We start from the raw sequence: 24,874 nt of genomic DNA, 5'->3' as shown, positions 1-24,874 counted from the left end.
TCTCAGAGCCCATTGGCCTTCTGTTCCCTCACTGCCGAGCCCTGTGCTCTGAGGTGTAGTCTGAACTTGTGTCCTCTTTTCCACCCCCAACTCCTAGTCTAGTCGTAATGATGAGGAGACTTGATTTGAGTTCTCCAACCTTAGTCCTTTATAAACTAAAGAAAATTGTAATACACTTCCAGTAGGTAAGCCTGTTTTCTTTCTTTTTTTTTTTTTTTTTAGGTTTTTAAAAAATTATTTTTTAAAAGTTAACATGTGCATAAAAGGAAACTGGACAACACAAGAAGCAAAGAACAAAGTCATCCATAATCACAAGCAGTTTACAGTCTGACTTCTAGGTCCCATGTGTGTATCTACATAAGTAAGCATTTTAATGTAATTAAGATCGTACAGTTATGTATCATGCTTTTTTATCACCATGAATATTTATCATTTCAAAGTCCCCAAACTTTGAGTATTTTGATAACCAAGAATACACTAACTACACCAACTCCATCTTCCGGGCCCGTTTGGGCCTCTGTCCACTGTTCTCCGTAGAAGGTGAGTTTCATCCAATGGGGACGGATAGGTCATTCCAGAGCCGATCTGTGGGGCTCCAAGGCCCAAGGATGATTGAGCTTGCGTCCACGCAGATCCGCCTTCTCAGGCCCTCGGAGGCCCCAACGGCCGTCCGTGGCATTCGAGTGGCCGCCATTCTTCTTGCCCCGCCACACCCAACGTCCAAAGGCGCCGCGTGCCCGCTGGCTGGGCGAGGGTTGCGTGCAGGGCCCACACAGTTGGGCTAGGGGAGTGGGCAGCCAGCGAGGTCTGGGCTCCGAGAGGCCGCCGCCATCGGCGCCAAGGTGGGGGTGGGAGTCGGGGTGGGGAGAGCCTCGCGGCTGCTTCACAGTCTGCGCCTGGCCGGTGGACGGCTGTGGCGAGGGCGCTGGCTCTCTGCGGGTCAGAGCCCGTGACCTGTCCCCGGGCCTCCCAAGGCACCCGCCGGCCTGAGGCTGGGGGGCCTGGAGGGCCCCGGGACAGACTGCCGCGCTGCACTTCTCACCTCGCTCTCTGCTGGAACTCGGTAAGCCTGTTTTCCAGGCCTTTTGTCCTGATAACGGGCCAAGTACTTGCCTTTTCTTGTTCCAGGGCAATAAATATGGAATCTACAGAGGAACATGCTTTAAAGGAGGCTATTTAAATGGAGACTTTGAGAATTGCTATAAATATCTCTATGGCACAATGTTTTGTGTTGGTCTCAGCCTATCCATAGTAATGCTATTGGCTAGGAATGCCTAGGGCCCTCGCTTGGGCCAATACTACTTGTGGTGAGATCCTATAGACATTTCCTCAACCAGAGCCAATATTATGGCCGGACCGGCTCTGTGTTCAAGATGCACCTAAGCAACAACCATCAGGGAACTTGGATAAAACAAATTTTATTATCACAAGTCCTGGAAGGTACATGGTACACCTGGGGCCATACAATAAGGTCGTGGTTCAGAGAGAGAAGGAGAGAGTGTAGAGCTGAAGTTCTGGCTTTACTGGGGTCAAGGAAGGGATGCCTAAGGTTACTTGGGTTTACTACTTATTGGCAAATTTAAAATGTAAGAAGAACAGGAATTTAAGCACTGGAAGGAGAAAGTGGGATCACTCAAGTGACCAGTCAGTTTTCTAGGTCAGTTTTCTAGGTTTCCCAGGGCTTCTGGAAAGGGGAACTTCATGGGTGGGACAGCCTAGGCCTTCATCTAGTTGTGTAGCTGGTGATGTGTTTATTTGAGATGGATGTCTTTGAAGTGGGTGCCTTAATAATCAAAAATTAATTGTCAGATGCTTAACCTACACAGAGGCTGAACTGGGATTGGAGACTGGTTATCTGTTCCCAAAGAGAAGGGTTCTCACACCCTATAATGCCTGGGAAGGTGGACAGAGGCTGGAAAGTCTCTGGGTAAGGAAAGCTGGTCCTATGGCCAGCATCTGGAGGAGAAGGATAGTGTTTCCCTCCTGTAATTAAAGTGGCCTCTTTCCCTTCTCCTGGCATGGTTTACTAGGAAGAAGGGGATTACCAGCATTCTCTAGAAGTGGTTGTTCTGCTGAAGGCTGTGTGCATTAGAGAGCAAGGGCAAGGGCTGAGGTGCCATTGGGAATGTCTGCTTCTCATTAGGTTGTGTAGGGGAGAGAGGGGCTAGGTAGAGTTCATTAGCATCATTAGATAGTTTATCCTAAGAATGAAGAAATGCATTTCCTTGACCTACCTCAATGGGAAGGAATGAAGCCTCAGGTCATTTTCAATTCAAAAAATCTGATTTTAACTTTTGGAGAATAGTTTTATGTTTATTCCTTAACATACCATTTCTAATAAAGTTCTTTGACTTCTAAGAGAACATTTTTTATGGACCATAAAGAATAAAGCAATCTTTGCAGTGTCCAAACAATGTGTCACAAATTCAGCCTGGAAGCATCTGTGCAGATCAAACAAACAAACCAAAAAAAAAAAAACCTCACTGTACAGACTTTTAGAGAATAAAATGTAACTTTTAAGAAGATGTTTACTTGTCAGAATAAAGGTATTTTGGAAATCCAAAAAGGCATTACAATTAAGTTTTACAAAGTTAGGATAATGGATTTCATGTGTAATTAGTCTTGCTGGAGTGGCCACATTACCACTTGCCTACCCAATATCCATTCTTTCTGTCTGTTTCACTGACAGAACCCTGCTAAAAAATGACATTTCTTGGCCTCTTTCATAGTTGGGTGGAGAGCTATGTGATACTGTTCTGAATAATCAGAAGTAAGTGGAAGACTGCTGGGAATTTCTGGGTTGTTTAACTTCCTTATTTTGGCTTCCACTACTTTTTCCTTTTATTATTTTCCCTTTTCCTCCAGAATAAAACGTGACTTTAGTTGGCTTTACCTCTAGGAGTCATCTTGAGACCATGATGCAAAGACTGAGAGGATCACAGGACTGTCAGCCCTGACATTTGAGCTGCTGAAGTAATGCCAATTGGCCTACTCCTGGATTTCATGTACATGAGGAGAATAATGCTAATTTATTTAACTGACTTGTGGCCAAATTTTCTGTATTTCTAATTTATATATGACAATCCACGAATACAAATATACTTCCTTTATTTTTCCTATTAAAACACTTCTGCTGCCATGCCCCCATATTTTTAGGAAGCCCAGGCTCTTCCTCTGTGGGTCTTCTCTCCTGTTATCCTCCCCACCCCTCTCAACTGGCCAAGGATATCCATTCTGCTTCCAGACAGAAAGCAGGTGACAGAAACTGGAAAACGCAATTGCCCACCAGCAGAGTCTGTTGCTCATTGCATGATGTTGTTGTTGAAAAGTGTTCCTCATCAGTCTGATGCTTCTTACCTGCCTTTGCTACAGCCTTTTCTTTTAAAAAATTTATCTGAAAATGTCATTATTTCACCTATGTTCTTGAAGGATATTTTTGCTCAGTATATGCTACTAAGTGTATAGTGATTTTCTTTCAGTTCTTTAAAAATATCATTTCATTGTCTTTAGTTTCTACTGTTTCTGTAAGAAGAAATCAGCCATCAGTTTATTTATTGCCTCTTTAAGGGAATTTATCTATTTATCCATACCTCAGACTTCTCTAAGGCCTTCTCATTGTCTTTGGTTTTTAGCAGTTTTATGGTGATGTGGTGAGGGATGGGTGTTTTTGGTTGTTGCTGTTGTTTGTTTATTCTGTTTGGGGTTTGAAAGACTTCTTGACTTTGTGACTTAATATTTTTTAATCTGTTTTGGAAGGTTTGGAAATTATCTCTTCAAATATGCCTCTACCCAAATTCTTCCTTCTCCCCTAATGAGTTTCATTTATTTGTATGTTAAACTTCTTATTGTACATCCTATATATTTTATCCTCTCTTTAGTGTTTTACGTCTTTTGTTTTCCTGTGCTTTATTCTTGGATATTTTCCTCTGATCTGCCTTCTACATTACCATTTCTCTCTTCAGCTATGTCAGTCTGTGGTTGAACCTACATACTGAGTTCTTAATTTTGATGGCTGCATTTTTCAGTTCTAGTATTTCCTTTTTAAAGCAATTTCTAGTTCTTTGACAAAATTCAAAATTTTTTCTTTTATCTCCTGGCACATATTAAGGATAACTATTTTAAATTCTGTGACTTATGCCTCAATTACCTGGAGTCCAAAGGGTAAATTCCCTTTTTTTTTTTTTTTTTTTTTTGGTTTTCTTGTTTTCTAGGACGTTTGGTTGTTCTAAGTTTAATGCTAGACATTGTATATAAAAAAAGGTTAAATATTTGAACCCTAGAATGATTTTATCATCTTACAAAGAGGATACAAATCAATATAATCCTAGTGCATTCTGCATAGTTAGAATCACCAGAGAGTTTTAAAAACTACTGCTGTTTGGACTCCACGCTCACAGATTATGACTCAGTTGGTCTGGAGTTGGGTTTGGACATCAATATTTTGCAACTGCTCCCTGAATGATTCTAATGAGTACCAGGATTGAGATCTGCCCTAACATAAAATATGATAAAGATAGTACAAAAGGGGAAAATAAAAGATTAACCACTTAATCTCACTTGTGAATATAGCTGCAAAAATATTAACATATAAAATTCAGCTTTGTCAAAAAATAATGAACTCTGACTAAATAGATTTCATTGCAACAACACATGAATGATTCCCTCAGAGAAAGTTTATGAGCAGAATTTATTACATTATGTTTCCTATGGAGAAAACTCAGAGAACATATCAATAGATGTTGAAATTTTAACAACCAAATAAAAACTTTTTAATAGAAATGGAAAGAAATTACTGAAATGTAATAACGTCTATTTGGTAGATACTCATAATGCATACCAATATCTGGTTTCTGTCTCCTTCCAGGCATATAGAAGGCTCTAGTTCCCAGTCTCCTTGCAGCTCACTCAGTGGAGTCATACGATTACTTTTGGTTTATAGACTGTGCTCTGTCTTGGGAGGGTGGGTGTGACAACACTGTGCTCTCTTCTTCCACTGTGGTGATGCAAGAGGCTTTGCATTATAATGGGAGAACAATAGGATTGAAACAGCCTACTTTTTGCCAGTTCATAGAGAACAGAATGCCTGGAGGTTGTCCAAACCCACAACTGGCTTTATGGGAATGAGAAATAAATGTGTTAACCTACTGGGACTTTGGAGTTGTTGCTACCAAAGCATAACCTCTCTTGACTGAGGTTGTTGGAAAACTTTTCCTGCAATAAACCAGAGAGTAAATATTTTAGATAATACAGGTCATATGGTTTCTGTCACAACTATTCCACACTTCTGTTGAACAAAAAAGCAACCATAGGTAATACACAAATGAAAAAGCATGGCTGTGTTTCAGTAAAACTTTTTAAAAATGGTTGGCAAATTTGGCCCATGGATCATAGTTTGCTGATATCTTGACTAATACTTTTGCCTACTTATATCTTATAAATAAAATTCTAAACAATAAAATCCTAAACCATTTCAATTACAAATAGGAACAAGCAGGATTGTCCACCATTGCCACTCAAGAATACTACTTTAGAGGGTGTAGTTAATACAATATAATGTGAAATTAAAATAATTGGTGTACATACTGGAAAATAAGAATTTTTCTTTTTTTTTGCTGTTAACGTAATAATAAACCCAGCAAATCTAAGGAACCCTAGTAAAAATGATTGGGATTTATAAGACAATTTGGTAAGATGAATGAATAAGATAACATAGAAAAGTCAATTACTTTATCATATATATCATATATATCATATGTCATATATGTATATGTATACATGTATGTGTGTGTGTGTGTGTGTGTGTTTGTGTGTGTGTGTATATATATATATATATATGTATCCCCAATAGCAAAATCCTTACATCACGATGAAATGGGAGGTATTCATAATAACGGTAAAAATTACACAATAAAATGATTAAGAGTAAATTTAACAAGAAAGATACAGTATTTGTATGAACAAGAACAGAATATGAACAAATGGAAAGATATCCCATAATGGGAAGATTTAGTATCGTAAGAATGTCAGTTTTTTCAAATGACCATATATTAGAATGCATTATAAATCAACAAAATAAAAATTATGGTGTCAGGTATGGGAAGGAGGGAGGAGGGAAAAAGAACAAAAACAAGACAAACAAAACAAAACACACAAAAAACCAATAAACGAACAAAATCCAGAGATATATAAAAAGGATTTCCTTCATACACCATTATGTAGGATATAATCCAATTAGGTAAAGTTACATGTGTGTGGTTATAGGTGTGCATACATGTATGCATAAAGGTTTGTATGAAGAAATGATTGCCAAATTGTTAATGATGTTTCTCTCAGGATAGTGGACCTTTTTTTTTTTTAAGATTTTATTTATTTGACAGGGAGAGAGACAGGGAACATAAGCAGCGGGAGTGGGAGAGGGAGAAGCAGGCTTCCTGCCGAGCAGGGAGCCCGATGCGGGGCTCGATCCTAGGACCCTGGGATCATGACCTGAGCTGAGGGCAGACGCTTAACGACTGAGCCACCCAGGTGCCCCAGGATAGTGGACTTCTAAGTGAATTTTTCTTTTTTCCTTGTAGTTTTAGGTGTTACTAATGTATTGATGATGTGTTGTTCACTAATAAGAAAAAATAAAAGGTTTTAAAATTATAAACAAAAAGACCTCACCAAAACAACAAAAGAAATGAAACCATAAAGATGCCATATATATTTTTACACACGGATGGCAGAAATCATGCTTTACTACAAAGCCCTCATAGTGCAAGTACTACTCATCAGTCAGTTATAGTGCTGTGTTCCCCTCTGGATTGGGTGACGTTAGTAGTGAAACAAGGTAAGGAATTGTATGGAGCAGCTGTAAGAATATGCTCTAGGCTAGGGTGCCTGAGAAGGTAGATAGTGCAAGAGATGCTGGTATTTGATTTCCCCAGGGCCATAGAATTGCTAAATCTTCGTGCAAGTGGGCAGTTCAAGACCCAGCCCTGGTAAGTCTTCCAGAGGGAAAACTGTTCACCTCTCACCTCTCGGGAAGTCTTGCCGGTGGCAGGGGTACCTGGCAGAGAGGGGTGTGAGTGAGGATCGGTGGAGGTAGTGTGGTCGATGACAGTGGGTGGTGATGTAGTTGCAGCCAGTTCTCCTAAACTAGAAGACAGAAATTCTCACACTTCTCTCACTACTTTTTCATGGCAAGTTCAAATTTTTAAAATTCAAAACGTTAAAACGTTAGAGATTTAAAGTTGTGCAATTTTTTTTTCATGGATAAAGCATGTTGAATTCAGCTCTCAGCATATAATTCAATTCAGTAAGCATTTGTTGAAAAATTAATATTTTAATTAATTTAAAAATTAATATCATAATATTTAACTTAATGCTTCCATGTGTCACTCCCTTCATGAAAATTGCCACTCATTCTTTCTATGATATTAAATCCCAGTTTCACTCTCTGCTTTCAAAAGCTCTCCATAGTCACGCAACCACCATCTGTACAATTTTATTCTTCAATGGAAATTTTCTGTGTGAGGCAGTCTTGATTTTCTTCCATTCTTAGATGTTTATGCTTATGCTCATTTCTGTATCTTTCCATAGTGATTCTTCCATTCTGACAGCACAGTGGGTGAGGGCAAAGTCTTGGGGTCAGTGGGCTTGGGGTCAAATCTAGCACTTTCTGTGTGAACATGAACAACATGCCCAGCCTCTGTAAACCTCTGTTTTCTCATCTTTAAAATAAGTCTCCATTAATAATTACTTCACTGGGTTGCTAGAAAGATTAAATGTGGCAGTTTATAAAACACTTAACCCAGAGCCCGACACTCAGTAATTCTAGGTGACTTGCAATGCATCATCTTTGCAAGAGATTTTCTAGGAAATATAAGCTGTTTTTTGGTGTTGTTAGGGTAGGAACTAGGTATTGCTGGATTATTTTCCAAGAACATCCATGCCTGACAGCAGTCTAACTATGTTCCCATTTGTCTACATTCTTGCCAGTGCTTGCTACTACTGTCAGATCAGGCCTGCCCAGGGCAAGAGTACACATCCCCATATACTAAAGATCTACCTATTTAAAAGGTAGGAGTTAAGATATTAAGCATCTAAGTAAAACTTGAACATCTATTCTTCCTCTGGTGGATATGGCTTCATATTGACTTGGAGAACGAGGTTTGAACTTAGAATTTTCAGACTCCTTGGCGTTCTTTGTTATGACGTGACAGCATGGAGGATTGAGGGTGTCCTTTGCCTCTTCCTATCCCCTTCTCCAACCCCCAGCTCCATCCTGTACTGCCAAAGGCCTTGCATGCCTGCCCACACCCCTAGGGTACGTGAGGCCTAGGGATGTGTGGTCCCTTTGCAGGAGGACAGTCCCAGGGAAGAGCCCTGTGCAGGCCCTAGAGGCAGACTTCTTTGGGTAGGGTAGGGCTCTGGTCACCCCAAGGTGGGGGCCTAGGGTCTGGTGAGCACATCTGCTGGCCCCATGGACTTTTCTCCGATGAGCTTGAGGAGGCCATGGTGGGTCCTCAGAGCTGTGATGCAGGGCAGACTTAGGGTTTTTGTCCATCGGAGGGTGTAGAACAGTAGCTCATTGTTTTCATTTGAATAATTCTGATTATTATGAGATTGAGAACTTTTTCATACACATATGGAATTTTTCTACTGAGTTGATGTTTTCCTTGAACAGAGTTTCTCTATGTTTTCAATACATACAAATACTTCATCTCTTAATAAGTGTTGTCATTTTTTTCCCCCTCAGACTGGACTTTGTCTTTTGACAAACATTTTAAAGTTTGATGATGTCAAATTTATCATGTTTTTCCTTGTGAGTTTTATTTAAGAAATCGTCTCATTATTCTAAGGTGTAAAAATATTATTCTGTTTTTTTCTAAAGATTTTGTTCACATCTGGGTCTTTATCTGGAATTTATCTAAGGTCTTTACATGAATTTTCACATTTAATCCTTGCAGCAATCTGTGAGTTAGGCACTCTGGTTTCCTAGTGGTCAGATGATTGGAAGGGGTTGAATGACTTTCCCAATTTCACACAGCTGATCAGGGCAGAGCCATGACGGGAGATGCCCGCCATTCTTCCCGGTGTGAGGTGATATGTCATTGTGATGTTGATTTGCATTTCCCTGATGATGGGTGATGATGAGTACTTTTTCATGTACCTGTTGGCCATTTGTATGTCTTCTTTGGGAAACTGTCTACTTTTAATTGATTTTTTTTCTCTTGAGTTGTATGAGTTCCTTATAGATTTTATTTTATTTTTTAAGATTTTATCTATTTATCAATTTTAGAGAGAGAGAGAGAGCACTAGTGGGAGGAGGGACAGAGGGGGAGGGAGAGGGAGACAGAATCTGAAGCAGACTCGGCACTAAGCTCAGAACCCCACGCGGGGCTCGATCCCTCCACCGTGAGATCACGGCCTGAGCTGAAACCAAGACTTGGACTCTCAACCTACTGAGCCACCCAGGTGCCCCTCCTTATATATTTTAGATTACAGATTTTAGATTTTAGATATTAGCCCCTTATCACATACATGATTTGCAAATACTTTCTTCTGTAGCTTGCCCTTTCATTTTCTTGACGGTTTACTTTGCTGTGTTTATTTTTGCTTTTGTTGCTCTAGTATTTCAAATAAGCATAAAGGACTCTGTTTAATTAATATTGAGAGAGCAAGGAAATTGAGAGTTCAAGCTGCCCTCTATGGCATGGTTTTCTAGGCCATGACCGGCTGCATAGTCTTAGGAGCTCAACGGTTATAAACGACCGGAGCACAAATACGGAAGCATGCTGGTCCTGCGCTCCTGGAGCTGTGGAAGGGACATGCGCGGTGGGACGTCAAGGCAGTGCACCTGCTCCTGTCCCGGAGGCTCGGTTCACTGCTGTCACTGGCTAAATGATGCTGGTACACGAGCCCACCTCTTCTTAGGCCTGCCAGTGCTCCCCCGAGAAGCCCCCTGAATGTACACCCAGATGCTTTTACAAGAAAACTAATTAGGTTTTTTCCCTACAAAAGAAGCATATGTTGAAGTTTATGAAACTTCTGAGGTCCCAAATAAGCAGCCTTCTTGGTGTCATTTATCAAAATGCCACAGTTTTTCATTTTTTATGGTGGTACTGCGGCTTAATTAAAGCCCGTCAATCAATTAAATCAAGTCAATGTAATCTGCTGAGCTTTGTCTAAACCAGGTTGAGAGCCTGAGACAACAGCAATTGTATATGATGCAGTCATGGCCTTCAAGGAATGGACTGTCTGAGAGCAGCAAAGTGAATCTTCAGGGAGAGCATAGTTGTCAGGGGGAACCAAGCTGTGCAAGGCTGGGCTGAGGACAGCAGGGGTTCTGGAAGGAAGGTCTGTGGGGGCTGTTGCTACTTCGTAAGGCTTCACGGAAGGGGGAGATTGAGCCTGGCCTGAAGGGAGCAGTGGGTAGGGGAAGGAAGGAGCGAGGGCATTGGCGGCAGGGCGGTTAGCCTGGGGAAGCGCAAGGAGGTGGGAGACAGTTTGGTACAAGTTGTTCACAATGGGGATTCGGGGTCCCTCGGAGGGCATACTGTGGTGAGTGTGCAAAACCAACTCCTGTCAACAGAGGGCAACAATCCCACCCACTGTGGAGTGGGAGGACCAGGGAAGAGGCTGTGAGAGTGTTGCGGGACCTCGGGATGGGACTAGGGGAGGATCACTCCCCACTCACAGTCAAACCTGTTGTGGGCAGCTCAGGAGCTGGGGCAGCGAGGGCTGCCACCAAGGCCTGTCTCTGCCATTCCACTGCAAGCGGCTCAGCAAAGAGTCGGGTGATTTGGAGCAAGTTTCTGAATCTCCTGCCTCAGTTTTCTCATCTATACATTGGGGATAATGATACATCATGGGGAGTGTGAGTGCTCAGCACATTGCCTGACACAAATATTTGTGCAGGGTGTGTGTGTATGAATTATGTTAGATATGTCCATTTATATTTATAATATACTCCATATATTCATATTATAATGTCATTAAATTATATAATCAATATAATGTGTAATCAAATATATATTATATAATATATAATTATATAAATACATAATTAAATTATAATCATATAATTAAATCATAATAAATTAATAAATAATTAAATTATATAATATAACCATGACTTTATATAATGTTCTGTATTGTAACATGTGACTATATACTTACAAATGTATAAAATATATTTATTATAATATATAATTTATGATTATATTATTTATATTCACATACAACTATATGCATTGTAAAGTTTATATTTTATAAAATATTTTATAATTTATAATGCATTTTTATTTATTGATTTTATTTATAAAATTAGATGTATATTGATACATCACATATAAATAATAACTATATTTATATCTATAATTATTTACAGAAATTATAAAATACACTTATAATGATCCCAAAACTCATGCCTTGTCTCAGGTTCCTTTTTCTTACAAAACCTGTACTTGGGCAGAACAAGCAGATGAGGACTTGTGTGCAGGTGGGTAAGAAAACGGAGCTCTTTCCGTGTGCTGTGCTCGTTTCCAGTGTCTGTGCCTTCCCCTTGTGTCATCACCTGTGGCCAAGGCCACGGGAGCCAAGCTGCCTCCCATCGCTGCCACCCCCACTTTGTTAAGAGCAGCCCGAGGCCTGGCCAGGTCTTCTCCCCTCCAGTCCTGTGCCTGCGCCAGGGCACCCTGCCACTTGTGAGCCCAGCAGGATTTCAGTGGACCTTCTTCATCACCTCGGGCTCTAACTACAGACTTGTGGCTCCATTTCTTGGACAAGATTTATCTCCTGAGTTTGCTCTTTAGGAACTCAGCCCCCCTGCCCCCGGAACTGGGATGAGGTGGGCCAGTGAGATGTGGGCGCTGTGCTGATGGCCAGGTGTGTGTCGTGTCACCACCAGGCTGGAGCCCTGCCCGAGGAGTGACTTCAGGGACAAGCCAGCGCCCCTAGGAGCCCGACGCGAGCTCCCTCCACCACACGGGACTGGCTCGCGTTTTGGCCAAGCGTGTTTTGTATCAGAAGGATGCCAGCATGGGAATGTTCTGTCTAGAATTGTCCAGACTACTGCCACTGTCATTTTGTTGACTTAGTTAATGACATCAAGCTACTGTTGTGTTATTTCTGCCACTTTTTATATACCATACAGCTTATTAAACACAGGGAGGAAACCCCCCGCCTTTCACCCCCATTCCCGATCTTTACAACCCGGGTGCCCACTGTTTGTCTCTGAGTGTGCAGGGCATTTAGAGCTGCAGGAGCGCAGACAGACACATTGCCAGGGGCCACTTGGGTTCTGTCTCCGAGCAAACAAAACCCTGGAGTGCAAACACAGGACTTTTGTTCTCGTGGACACCGTTCCCGGGCATGAAAAGCACGCCGGCTCCTTCCTTCGCCACCTTTTGCCAGGCGTGACTTGGCCTCCTCCCGTGGCCAGTCTGCTTTCCTCGCCTCATTCCCTGGCCTTGGCCACAGAGGGGCCTTAACCTCCCGGGGGGAGACGACCCTGGGCTCTATTCCCCAGGGACAGGGCTGCTTTGAAGTGTGTGGTCTTGAAGCCCACTCGCCCACGATAAGTAACAGCGTCCCCACAACACCTACCCATCAATGTGGTTTTTTCTGCATGTAAGTTGTTGAGAATAGTCAAGGTGAAAGCTCATCACAATTCTGAAGAAATTACTTCTTAGAAACTTTCTTGTCCTCCTAATTGGCAGGAAAGCGAGTCTGGAACCCGCAGTAGCAGTAGAGACCCAGCCCTCCCCGGACGCCGGCGCTCCCAGCCTGCAGAGCGCTTGTCTTGTCAACAACGCTCTCTTCCTGCCTGCCCCAGATTCTGGCTGCTGATTTAACTCGATGAGAGCCTGATTTGCCCTTTTGCCCTCGCCCCAGATATGTGTAGTAATATAAAATGGCTTCCTTTATGGGTCTCTTGCTATTGCATCTCAGCACAATAGTCAGGGTCTGACGTGCCAGAAACGCAGAACAGATTTCTAAACCCTGCGATCAGAGAATGCGCAAACACCACAGAGCGTCTTGTTCTCTTTGAAGGTTCAAAATATCAATCAAAATACTGTAGCCAATGACCCTTGGTAGGCTGGTCAAGGAAATGCAACCCGACCCACCAACTGTCCCCAGGCAGTTAGGAAACAGATTGCAGTCAGGGTTGGAGGCACAGGAGGGTGAAAAGGGGAAATTGTCCCTGGCAGTCAGTCCGGGGCCTTCCCACGTCTGCGCACTCATTGTGAGGTTTCTCTGTATTCCTTAAACATGGCTTTTAAATGGGAGTTTGTGATTTTGTAACACCCTGAATTAATTTACAGGCCTTTTGAAGCCAGAGCAGTTGTGGGGTGAGGGGGAGCATTGGCCTCTCCTCTGGGGAGAGTGAGGCAGAGCTGACCGGGGACTCTTCCCCTGGGCGGGGGGAGGAGGGGACTTACAGACCTTCGACTTGGGGAGTAGCCTTGATTTCAGGCTTCCTGTGTTGTCTTTTCAACTGCTTTCCCCCATTTTGGTTTGGAAAGTCACCTTTATACCACTTCCCCTTGATTTCAGTAATCTCTTCCCAAGTGTCTAGGGCACACCTGTTACCTCAGCTTTTCTGTCAGAAAAACTCGCACTGAAGTGCTGGAGGCCCCCTGAGCTGTCTGCTTGGGGTGGAGGACAGTGTTGGGATTTGGAAAGGCAGCAACATGGGCCCTGACATGGAGTTCCTGACGCGAGTGAACGAGGTGGTTGGTCACTTCTTCCAATCCCCATAAGTCACCCTCCAAGTGGAGAAGCGAGGGTAGTTCCTCCATGTCACCATCCCCTGTCTCTTTGGCCAACTTTCTTTTTGTGACAGAAAAAAAAAAGAATACAACTTATTTAGCATACAAAGTACCATGCACTATTCTAAACATTTCATGGAAATAGTAACTCATTTAATCTGTACAACAACACCATGGGGTAGGTATTCTGTTTTTTTAATCCTGATTTGACAAATGAGGAAACTGAGGCACAGGGTGGTTTGTAGCTTGGCTTAATGATACAAGCATGAGATCGTTGGTGGTTACATATCTCTCCGTGGTGATGTTCTGAGCCAGTTCCCAACAAATCCACCATGTCCGTCCTCCCTGAGCTGACACAGCTGTCCCAGCCCACCTGAGCTTGCTGGGTTACTTACATTTCAGGACTCATTTCAGTCAGCTGCTTCATTTCACTTCAAGGTCATGTCTTTTCCTTCAGAATGGAATCCATTCCAGGGTACTGTGCAGAGGAGGCTGCCCTGCAAGGTGACTTGACCCATGCAAACAGAAGGTCATTCATTCTAAAGCGTTCACTCAGCTCCAGGGAAGGTGAGCTGGGAGGTCACCATAAGGTCAGCCTCATTTCAGGTCTGCTAAATTCACAGACCTCGAATTCCACAAAGATTCTGAAAGCTTATGCAATAAAAAGTCAATCAGCCCATTGTTCTTCAGCTTCTTCAAAATCTGGAATATCCACCAATCTGATCTGTTTGGAGAAATACATAATCAAAGCCCAACTAAGCATATTAAAAAAAAAGGTTTTGAGTTTCTTACTGAAGGACAACCCTGGAGATGCTCAGGGGAAAGCCGAGCATACAGCTGAAGGGAATCTGGGGAGGTTTGGTGGGAGGCCATGCCATGGCACTGCACTGCTTTATGCAGTCATTACTGCTTGCCTGGTGGCTCTGAATTGGTCTGGTTCTCAGTAGGACCCTCATACGTATATGTCACTAGAGAGTAGATGATGGGATGAATGAAGTGTACCAAGTCTGTAAGGGAGCGTAACCAGGGTCTGGCTCTCAGAACACTGCAGGCCGGAGGCCATGAGGCCCACCTTCTTCCACCCTGGCCGGGGGCTATAGGAATTGCCCCCTTTCAGTTATGTTAACATCTCTAACTGTTCCCGAATTTCTGATCCCCCTTCCTCCCTTCTCATTCCCAGAAGAAACAGAAACTGCAGGAGAGAACTTTCTGCTACCAAATCTATAATCTTCCTTCTTCTCCTGTTCTCCTCAGGGCCTGCTGCTGTGGAGGTGGGGCAGCTCCTCTCCCCTCTCATCCCCACAAGGACTTCTCTCTGTGATGGATTATTCCTCCCCACCTATGTCTTCCAGCTCCTACTACGGGCTCCTTCCTGCTGGCATTCACACATGCTCAGGTCTCCTTTATAAGTTCAACAAAACTACCTCCTGACCTACATTCTTACACCGCCTCCTGCAGCTGCTGGCTCCTTCTCTTTATGGCCAAACTTCTTGAGAGCTCGTCGGCTCTCCTGGCCTCTCATTCATTCCAGATTCTGTTGTCACCAGCATAGCTCTCAGCAAGGCCACCGATGACCATCTTGTGGCTATGGAACCGATGACACGGCTGGTCATCTCCGCCTTTCCTGAAACACTTCCTCAGCTTTTATGACACGGGGGACCTTCTTCTGGTTTTTCCTCCCATCAGTCTCCTTGGCAGCTGCCTTCCTTAGCTCTCCCCTTTATGTTGAGCTTTTTTTGGGTTATGTCCTGGTTTCTCCTCTCTTCCCGTCCAACATGCTGTGCAGATTGATTGTCTCCTCCCATGGTTTGAAGAGTTACCAGTGTCCTCCGACAACTCAGATCTAAATGTCTAGTGTAGTTGTTGGTGCTGAGCTCCTGGTGTGCACAATCCACCCCAGTGCTCATTTCCACGAGGGTGTGTATGGATACCTCAAACTCAGCATGTCCAAAATGGAGCCCTTTATCCTTCATCCATAACCCACGCCTCCTTGACTGCTTCCTGTCTCAAGTGAGGGGGACTGCTGTCCACCCAGTGGCTCGAGCCAGAGCCCCGGGACTCACCCTTGACTTCTACATCTTTCTTGACTCCCCACCATCCAATCAATCACCACACTGTATGAATTCTATGTCCCAAATACTTCTTGAGTTTGTGCCTGTCTCCCCTCACCCACGGTGGCCCCCACATCCGGGCCACCTTCAGCTCTCACACAGGTCATGGTGTCTGCCTTCTGGGTGGCTCTATGTTAAGTATTGCTATTTTTCCATCTGTTCTCCAAACTGTAGCTAGAGCGATCTTTTAAAAATGCACGTTATCAAGTCACTCCTCTGATGAAAACTTCCAGTGGATTCCACGCATTTAGGAAGAAGTCCAAACGTCTTAATGCATGTGGATTTTCATGTCTTGGCCCCGACTCCTTCCACTCCCATCTCCTGCCCCTGCTTATCTGTGGCAGACTTTTACCTTCTTCAAGGAATAAAATGTGGGGCCGTCTAAATCCTCCTCTGTCCATGGCGATTTGACCAACCGCACGCAGAGTGATCGCCTCCCTGTGCATTCCCAGGGTCTTTGCCGGGCTCCAGGGGCAGACTGGGAATGTCACCTTCCCCTCCGAAGCCTGTGGTGAGTCTTTGTGGTTGCAAGACCTCTGGAGTCTTGCCCTGAGGCTTACCGGTTTTATTGTCACCTTCACTTCTTAACTAAGAGAGCGGGAGGGGACAAGGGTGGTGGATGCTTCAGTATTTAAAATCCCCAAACCCAACAAAATTTATGTGGACATTGTAATTATGACTATGCTGAATTAATGAACTCTATCCTCTCCTTTTTTGGTTGGAAGAACATAACGATCCCAATGAAAGGAAACAGATGTCGTTGCTTTGAGCATTTCCAAAGGCAACTGCAGTAAAATATGAAACATCACCGTCTAAAAGCCTGCTGTGTCACGGAGATGTGCTGATATTGTCAGCTGTGTGTGAGTGGAGTTGGTGCCTCTGGCCAACCCGGCCCCCACATTAGAGGAATAACAACGACAAAGTCATGGAAATGTTAAGGGAAAAACTCAAACTGCGCTCTGAAGTGCGCTCGGCTTTCCTTTTAACCAAAAGCCACGTAAAAGAAGTGAGTCCAAAGGAGGACTTGTGGGCTGGTCATTAAAAGTGATTTATGAACCCAGGAGGAGGAAAGAGGCTCATCAGGAAGAACGATCTTTGGTGATCAATGTCTAAGCCTGGTTAGCAGACGAGAACTCTGGTTCACCCTGATGGTGAACGAGAGCCAGCCAGCACGTGTTCCAGCGAGGGCCGCTGCTCACGCTCACTGCACGCAGAGCATCTGCCCATGACCCTCCTGTCTGACCTTCTGTGTTCAGGGCCGTCTGGCCGCTGCCTGGTGGCTTGGATGTCCTAGGATGTCCTCTGCCAGTGCGTTGGGGAAGGGGAGACTTTTTCCTTCTCCCAAGCCGGGCAGGGGTCAGTGGATATCCTTTTACCCCCTTACAAGCTTGCTTTCCTACAAAATGTCAGAGCTTGTGTATTTCTGTCCATTTTTTGAAGAAGTGCCGGACTCCTATTGGTGACTAGCCTCTCCCTCTTCTTTTCTCTTCCTTCTTTGTCTCCCGCTTCATTCTTCTTCCTCTCTTCCTACCAGTGCAATTTAGAGGCCTGAAATCAGAAATGAAGGGGAAGCCTGCCCTTAACCCCTGCAGTGGGAGAACTCAGTGATGGTGCTGGTCCCTTTTGATGGCAGAAGCCAGTGGGCGCGCCCGCTCATGGCGGGTGAGTCTGTGGACGCGCCGGTCTGTGCGGGAGATCGCTTGCTGATTTGGGGGCTCCCCACCAGCCTCACCAAGCCCTGGAGGGTGGTGGCTCCACTGCCATTGTCACCCGAGCAAGTTGCTTTGGTAGATGCCTTCATTCTTTCAAGCTGCCTGGATACTAAGGGGCTTGAATTAATAATTGACTAAAATTAATAGGCCGGTAATTGTCTAAGTGAAATGCGGTCTGGTCTTCATTTCAGCTTGATGGTTCTTGTCCCCCTGCTGGATTTTTTGTTGTTGGTTCTGAGACAACATTAAAAGGCTGTGGATGGGTGTGCCCTGAGTGATTTGTGGTTTAGCCGTCTACTTTTAAATGAAAATACCCAGCAAACAAAAGGTCCAGCTCCTAGGTCCAGAAAATGATTTGCAGAAGTCTAGGGTGGGTGACGGGATTTAGCAGGAATGGGGATAAAGCAGGCTAAAGGTTGGTTGAGAATAAAGTTAATATTCAGTATGGGTGTGTTGTGCCTGCCAAGAATATGAGCCTCACTGTGTTAATAAAAGTATAGATTTAGAAGGAGAGGTGCGATTGTCTGGTTCTGGCCTTGTCGGACCACCCGTGGCAGACGTCTGGGTTCCGCGAGGGGCACCTCTCCTTGAAGGGGGCATATTGGATGGGGGCATGCTGAAAGGAGGAGAACCAGATCCACATGGGCACCCCAAACCATGCCATGTGGGAAATGGGGGAAGTGTGGGGGGCACGTATCTCGGTGGAGAGAGCTGAAGGGCCAGTGGACTGTTTGGGGACTGTCCCCATGTGGCCAGGCCAGGACACCAAGGGGCACTACCTCCATGTGAGGGACTCCACCAGCAGAACTCTTCAGGGGGACCGAGTTTTGGGTAATGGTGAGGACCCTGTTATGGGAGTACTGCATAATCCCCCCCCATTGGTAAGCATGAGAAAGAAGTCTGTCTAACCACGAGATTCTATGATTTTCAAATGGACAAATCTGTATTTTTTTAAGTTTAAGTGAAATTTGATAGGTGGGCCGAGGGGAATCAAGGTCCTGCATCATTCTAAGGAGCTGCTTGGACCAGCCGTAGTGGGATTTCAGCTCTCCCTCTGCCTCAGAGCCTATGCCCTGATTTGACTCCTGATATACCCCTGCAGTCTTGATGAGCCTGCGGCCAACCTGCCTGCCGAGGAGTGTGGCATCTCCTCCTGCCTCCTTCACTCTGTCCACTTTACTCCTGAGGAGGGGCTGACTTGCTGGGAGCAGATGATTACTTACTCATAGGCTTTGTTGGACATCAAACAATCGGTACTAACAGGATTCAGTACATTTCCCTACTTTGACTTTACCATCCAAAGCCAGAGACGGGGAGAGCATCTGAACTGACTTGGGGAGAACAGGGTGGCCATACTTCCTTCTTGGCTGACACCGTGGAGAGAAATCCAAGTAGTCTCCAAGAAATCTAACGACCAGGATAGAATTAAAAACCCAGTCATTCCAAGTTTCTGATCTGGGGCCAGAATGCAGGCCATTTAAACCCTGTAGGCAAATGCTCCTGCCTTTGCTTCTTGCAAGAGAAATGGAGGGTCAGTGCTGGTGCCCTGGCAGGGACCAGGGCAGACAATTTAAGGACATCTCCGAAGGTGGTGTTTTCTTAAGGCTACAAGAAAAAGAAGGGATAGGGGAATAGCTGTTTACCTTTCCCCATCCTGTTTAAAACAGGGAGGCAGAATTGCCTAGTGGGGGGAAATGGAGGATTGAATCAGATAACCATTCTTCACGCTGACCCAGCACTTACCCTAATGTCAAAGGCACAGCTCCCCCTCCATGATGGACAGCCGGGTCTCGCTTTACTATGTATGGCACCGTGGCTCTTGGCAGCTCTTGGAATGCCCACGAGAGACCTGGGTCTGCTTCTGCCATCTGAAAGCAACACGTCGTGCTTCCTTCTTAGCTGCCTTTCTTGCTCACTAGTGATCCCATTTGGACAGAACAGAGACTTCCAGAAAGGTTCTGCCGACTTCAGCTGGCTTGGCCTAGCTACCAGCTCATGGACCACATCCATCTGAAAACTCTCACTGTGGAGTCACTTTCGGGGCTGACATTTTGAACTGGGGCTTTCCAGGCTGGCCCTGGGTTTGGCCAGCCAGTGAGGGGGACCGTGGAAATGGGGCTGGGGTCCCAGAGGCAGCTCTTCTCACGGTCCTGCTACAGGACAACGAAGCTAAGGGGCGGTGGGCCTCGTGCGTGCATGTGCATGTGTTGGGGTGGATTGGACATGGCGGGGAGAGGAAACATGGGAGAGAGAAATGGTGAAGAAGAACCTGGGAAACATTGAACTAGATTTATTCTGACAGTGTGTGGGCCTACAGCCGTAACATTATAAATCACTTTCCTACAGAGGAATTCACTTCCTGAGCTTTGCACAACTTCATAAGCTTGGCATGTGTGTGAGAACAGAACCTAGCAATCTGAGAAGGGAAAATGACGGTTTGCACAAATGTGGTTGGAAACCACAACTGGTGATTTTGTCAGCACAAGGGGCTCCTGGGACTGAGGCCCGGCATGGCAGCGAGCTGAGAGCGCTTCGGCGCTCACTTCCAGTATTTCCAGGATGGAATCTGAAAGAGCAGAGTTAAAAAAAATGTTTTGTCCTGGCCACATGGCCTTGAACTCTGGGTTAAGGAGGAAATTAAAGGGGATTTTGGATCTGAGGATGAGCCCAGGATTGGAGCATCCATAGAAGCTCTTTATTCAGGTGATCCTTTCCAGAAATGGGGTGTGCACTTGACCAGTGCAGACCCAGGTTCTCTCTCTGATCCCGTCTGCAAGAATATCCACGGCTCCAACGTGTTAGTACACAGAAATGGTGACTGATCTGATGAATGAAAAATCAAATCCTGGTACAGCTGGGATTGCTCTGGTCCTCTGGGTCAACATGAAATGTCCCCTCCTGCATAAAGTCTTTCCCGGTTTTGTTTTGTATTTTTCTTATGACACTCACCTGGTATTGTAGCTATTTTGTGCTGTATGTAGCTTTCCATGAATGCAGCATTTGTGACTTCTCGGCCTGTGGAGGGCCTGGGTCCATGTTAAATTGACTTGAGTTCATACGTAAGTGACCATTCATCAGGGAATAACACTTCCTTGTCCGGAAGGAAGAGGCTCTGAAACTTGCCTGTATGCTATTCTAAGATATACTATTGCACCTGACTCATTAGCTGGAAATTGTAATGCTGGGGAGACCGAAACAAGGTTCAGCTACATAATGAGAATGGATCCACTAAGCCCAGTGAGTACGGCAGGTCTGTGGGCCACAGAGGGTCCACTTCGTGCTGCTCAACACTCAACTCCGGCAGCAACGACTTGCCTCTGAGTGTACCAATGCTCAGGTGGCCAGGTGCACCTGGGGGATTTTCACCAATACCATACTGGGTGGGAGCAGTGCATCGTGTCTGCTGATCTTGTCCCGAGGGGAGATTCCTTGGCATGACTGATCCCACATTCCACTCGGTCAATGTGATGGAAACTTACCAGCTTCCAGGACCTGTGCCACCCAGTGTGTACGCATGGAGAGTTTGACCCCACAGAGTCAAAATGCCAATATCCATACAGACCTTTATGGTGAGTAAAATGCTTTCACACCCATGGTTCATTTGATTCTCAGAACAATCTGTGAGGTGGCCAGGGCAATTATCAAAGACAGGATAATTATAGTTTTTTTGGTGGTGAGCTACAGAAACTGGTTGTGGCTAACTTCAGCAAAAAGTGTGTTTATTGAGAGGATATAGAGGACTCACATAATTGAAGGAACAGCTAAAGAACCAGCCTGAGACGAATCGGCTCATGTCCTTCCTTGGGACTCTTTGGTTAAGAGTCAAGGATCTGGGGACAGAGCATCCCGGGCCCTGCTGCGGTGAGCACCCCGCTCCGTGTAGGCAGAGCCTTTACTGACGGAGTCTTGTCAAGACTCAACAGGGCAGGGTGTACTGGGACCGGAAGCTGAGGAGGGTGATTCCCCAAAGTGAATTTGAGGTGCTCTTACCAGAGAAGGGTTATGGAGGCTGGTGGGTCAAAACCAACAGTGTATACCACTGTCCCCATTTCACAGATGAAGAAATAGAAGTGCCAAGAATTTCAGCGATGTATCCAGGGAGCCACAGAAATGAAGCCAGGGATGTCATTCAAGCTGTCCAACTGAAGTTCCATGAGCTTCCCCCACCCCCACTTCTGATTTTATTATGGAGACAATATGAAAACAGGAAAGACTGCTTTGAGAAGAATCACCCATCATTCCGTCAGTACTACTGTTGCCCGCTTCCTCCCCGATTCATCCTCAGTGCGTTTTCTTTGTCACACAGCTTCGAACCCAGGGTCCCTGCACTGTCCCTGCACTTACCGGCGAGGCTCCTTCGGCTGGTGAATTCTGTTGACTTTGGTATTTCTGGTACATATAGCAAACCACCGGGGTGTGTGCATCAGGGGCTCCCTTATAAGTTATACCAATGGAGATTTAGAAAGACAAAGGCGACCTTTCACTCAAGATCTAGAATTCGTTTTGACGCTGTGCAACGGAAACCATTGGGATGAGCACTTAACCTCTGAAAGTACATTTTGAAGTCAATACCGTGTTTTGCTGAGGTGAGTGGAAGGGCTTCTGAGCACCGGGTGCATTACAGCATGGCTCTGTTAGCGGGCTTTTCTTTGGATGGAGCAGCTGATGTGAAAACAACACAGCTCAATACCAAGTGCCTTCCAGACGACTCTTTAATTATAAGGGCCTGGAGCAGGCAGAGCAGGTGGCTAATGAAGACACGGGCCTGAAGTCACATGATAAATCTGTCAAGAGCCCAGAGAACCAAGTCCACTTTTCCCCATTGTGGAAGCACTGGATTGGGTCAGAACCAATTCATTCCAGGTGCTTGGTGCTGCTTTCTAGATGACCACACAGCGAGTGTGGGCCCCTCAGTGAGCATGTCCCTCTCCTGGATGGTGAATGGGACGACAACAGTGACCTGAGACTAACAGCTGGAGGTCTGAGGGGCAAGGGAGTGTGGGGGGGGGGGGGTTCAGTGCTATGGGACCCCTGATGGCTGGAATCTGGGGGACGCTGGGGAGGCCTGTGTTTAAGCTGTCAGCGTTGTTTCTGTTTTTTCTAGATGGAAATTGGGATATTCTTTGCAATTACCTCTCTGTTTGGCGGGGGAAGACTTCAAAGTGCCCCTTGGTTGTGTGCTTGAGTTCATCAGGGAGCACCTCACAGCCATATGGAGGAAAAGAACACTATCCTGGTGTTCTGTTTGGTTCTTGCCTGTGACAAAGCTGAGCCATGCCAGATCTGGTCAAGAATCAGGTGACAATTACTGCCCTACCCCAGACATCTTTGGTTCCCATGCGCCCTGGGTAAAGGGTGCCTGTCTCCATGGGTTAGCCAAGTATGGGGACAGCAATCATGGAATCAGACAGTACTCTGCTAGCTGGCATCTCAATGGCCTGGACTCTAGGGAGAAGTCCTGACTGACTCCTTTCTTTCTTTCCCAGTGTTGGGGGAGCACATCTAGTGGGAGCATCTCTCTTAGCTCCCGGCTTGGGACTTTGGGGAAATTGCTTGGGACCCTGCCAATAGGGTGCTGAGGGGTTATTCTGATTTGTTGATAATCAGATATTATTGGAGCCTTATTAGGGGAGGAAAAATATGAATTTATGACTCAGTTCTTACATAAAGAAGTTTTTGAGCTTAATCTGATAGTATAGACTAACAGAAGTATACTCTGCATATTATTACTCTGACTACAAAGCCAGTTTGGGACAGGGTATACCTGTTCCCTCTTGCTGATCTTTGGAGAGGTAGAGGCCCAGGACTCTGGAGAGAGGCACCCATGATATGTTGATAAAAGTACTTCCGAATGGCATGGTAGGCCGGTAAACCATGTAGTGCATCTTTCTCTTTGGGACACTCACAGAGCAGGTGGGAAGCTAGCAGTGATTAGTTGAGGACCCATCCAGTGATAACTGCATTGTCCATCCCAGGCAAGCTGAGGTGTGTGGAGGGCTTGGGCCCATGGACACTGTGTGCCGTTATATCTGGCATGCACTTCTAAGATTTGTCTTTTTTGTTTTGTAAATTTCACCTCTTATCAATTCATTTTTATAGAAGTTACAGCCTGACCTCAGTGTTGGGGAAACTGAGGCATGGCCCATGCTGGGGGCAGGGGTGTGGGAAGAGCCTCATGGCTCAGGGAGGGCATTGTGTTATGGCAGGAGGTGGTTGGTGATGGGACAGCTGGCTGACAATAGCAAATCTGGACTCGTGAGCTGTATACACGTTCTCTGGGATTCCCGGAAGCTGGTAGGTGGGATGGAGCCCGCACTATTGCTCTTTGGCTTTAATAAAGGGATGTCTGAGTAGCACAGAGCAAAAGGGACACGGGTCCTGCAGACTGCTGCCCTCTGCTCCCCTTAGTTCTGTGACCCCTGGGCTCTGCACAGTCCCCTGAACTGCTCGCCTCTCTGAGGGTCCCGCAGAGCGGTGGCATCACCTCTGATCCTCTACTGCGTCCCCGGGGCCCCAGGCCTCACTCTTTCTCTGTGGTGACAGGTCATGGTGACACTAGCTGTTTGTGGAGGGAAAGGTGACCACGCACCGCTCTTCCACCCCTCGGGCAAAATTCCAGGCCATGTCACCCACCTCCCCGACAATCTGTCAACAGCATTTCAGGAACCTGGGCTAGGACGACCACAGAACCAGAGAGAAGAGCTTTGTGCTGGGATTGTGCAGCTTATGTTGCAGAGGATGCCCCCAAAGCCATGACTTCGACAAACAAAATCATTAAAAGATAGATGGTTTCTTCTGTAAGATGTAGAATAATGTAGATGCTGTGTTGAGTGATATTTTGGATTTTTATTTTTTCTTTGTTTGTAAACTCTTATTCCACAAATAATTTTCAGTCCCCTTATAAAGAACTTATAATGCAAAAGAAACAGCAGTTGCAAGAGTCAGAGTTCTGGAGAACAGAGGGTGAAATCGAGACAGAAGCCGGGAGTGGGTGGGTGCCCCCCTTCCAAGGGGAGAGCACCCAAGCCGCCGCCCGTAGGGGGCACAGCACTCGGGAGCCGGGGGTCTCCTTCTCGGCTCTGTCGGTGAGGCTGTTGAACACCTCTCTACATTTGCCTACAGAGGTTTTTCAGAAAAGAGAGAAATGCTCCCGTCTCTATACTCACTGCCTGGAGCTGCCTCCCTTTCTTCTGTGTGCCCTGCTGTCCCTGGTCTATTTTTCTTTGATCATGCCTATTGCCCGTTGAGACTCACCGTGCCATGGTTTCAACCAAGGGGTCGTGCATCTAAGACT

General features: G+C 45.4%; 1 long non-coding RNA gene across 3 annotated transcripts in view; it reads left to right on the top strand.

Annotated features, from left to right (window-relative positions):
• Positions 1–369: 369 nt before the first annotated feature.
• LOC113913278 overlaps positions 370–24,874 on the top strand; it is a 68,827-nt gene continuing 44,322 nt past the window's right edge. For 2 of the 3 annotated variants that reach the window (XR_004819618.1, XR_003517140.2), the window contains exons 1-2: positions 370–1,063; positions 11,425–11,485. This is a non-coding gene — a long non-coding RNA (uncharacterized LOC113913278). Of the gene's footprint in view, positions 1,064–11,424; positions 11,486–16,612; positions 16,875–24,874 lie in introns of those variants that run through there. The other variant, XR_003517141.2, reaches the window with a different exon arrangement.

The sequence above is a fragment of the Zalophus californianus genome, chromosome 14, assembly GCF_009762305.2.
Source record: "Zalophus californianus isolate mZalCal1 chromosome 14, mZalCal1.pri.v2, whole genome shotgun sequence".
NCBI lineage: Eukaryota > Metazoa > Chordata > Mammalia > Carnivora > Otariidae > Zalophus > Zalophus californianus.
The sequence above is the reverse complement of the archived record's forward strand: the minus strand, read 5'-3'. Positions and strand labels throughout refer to the sequence as shown.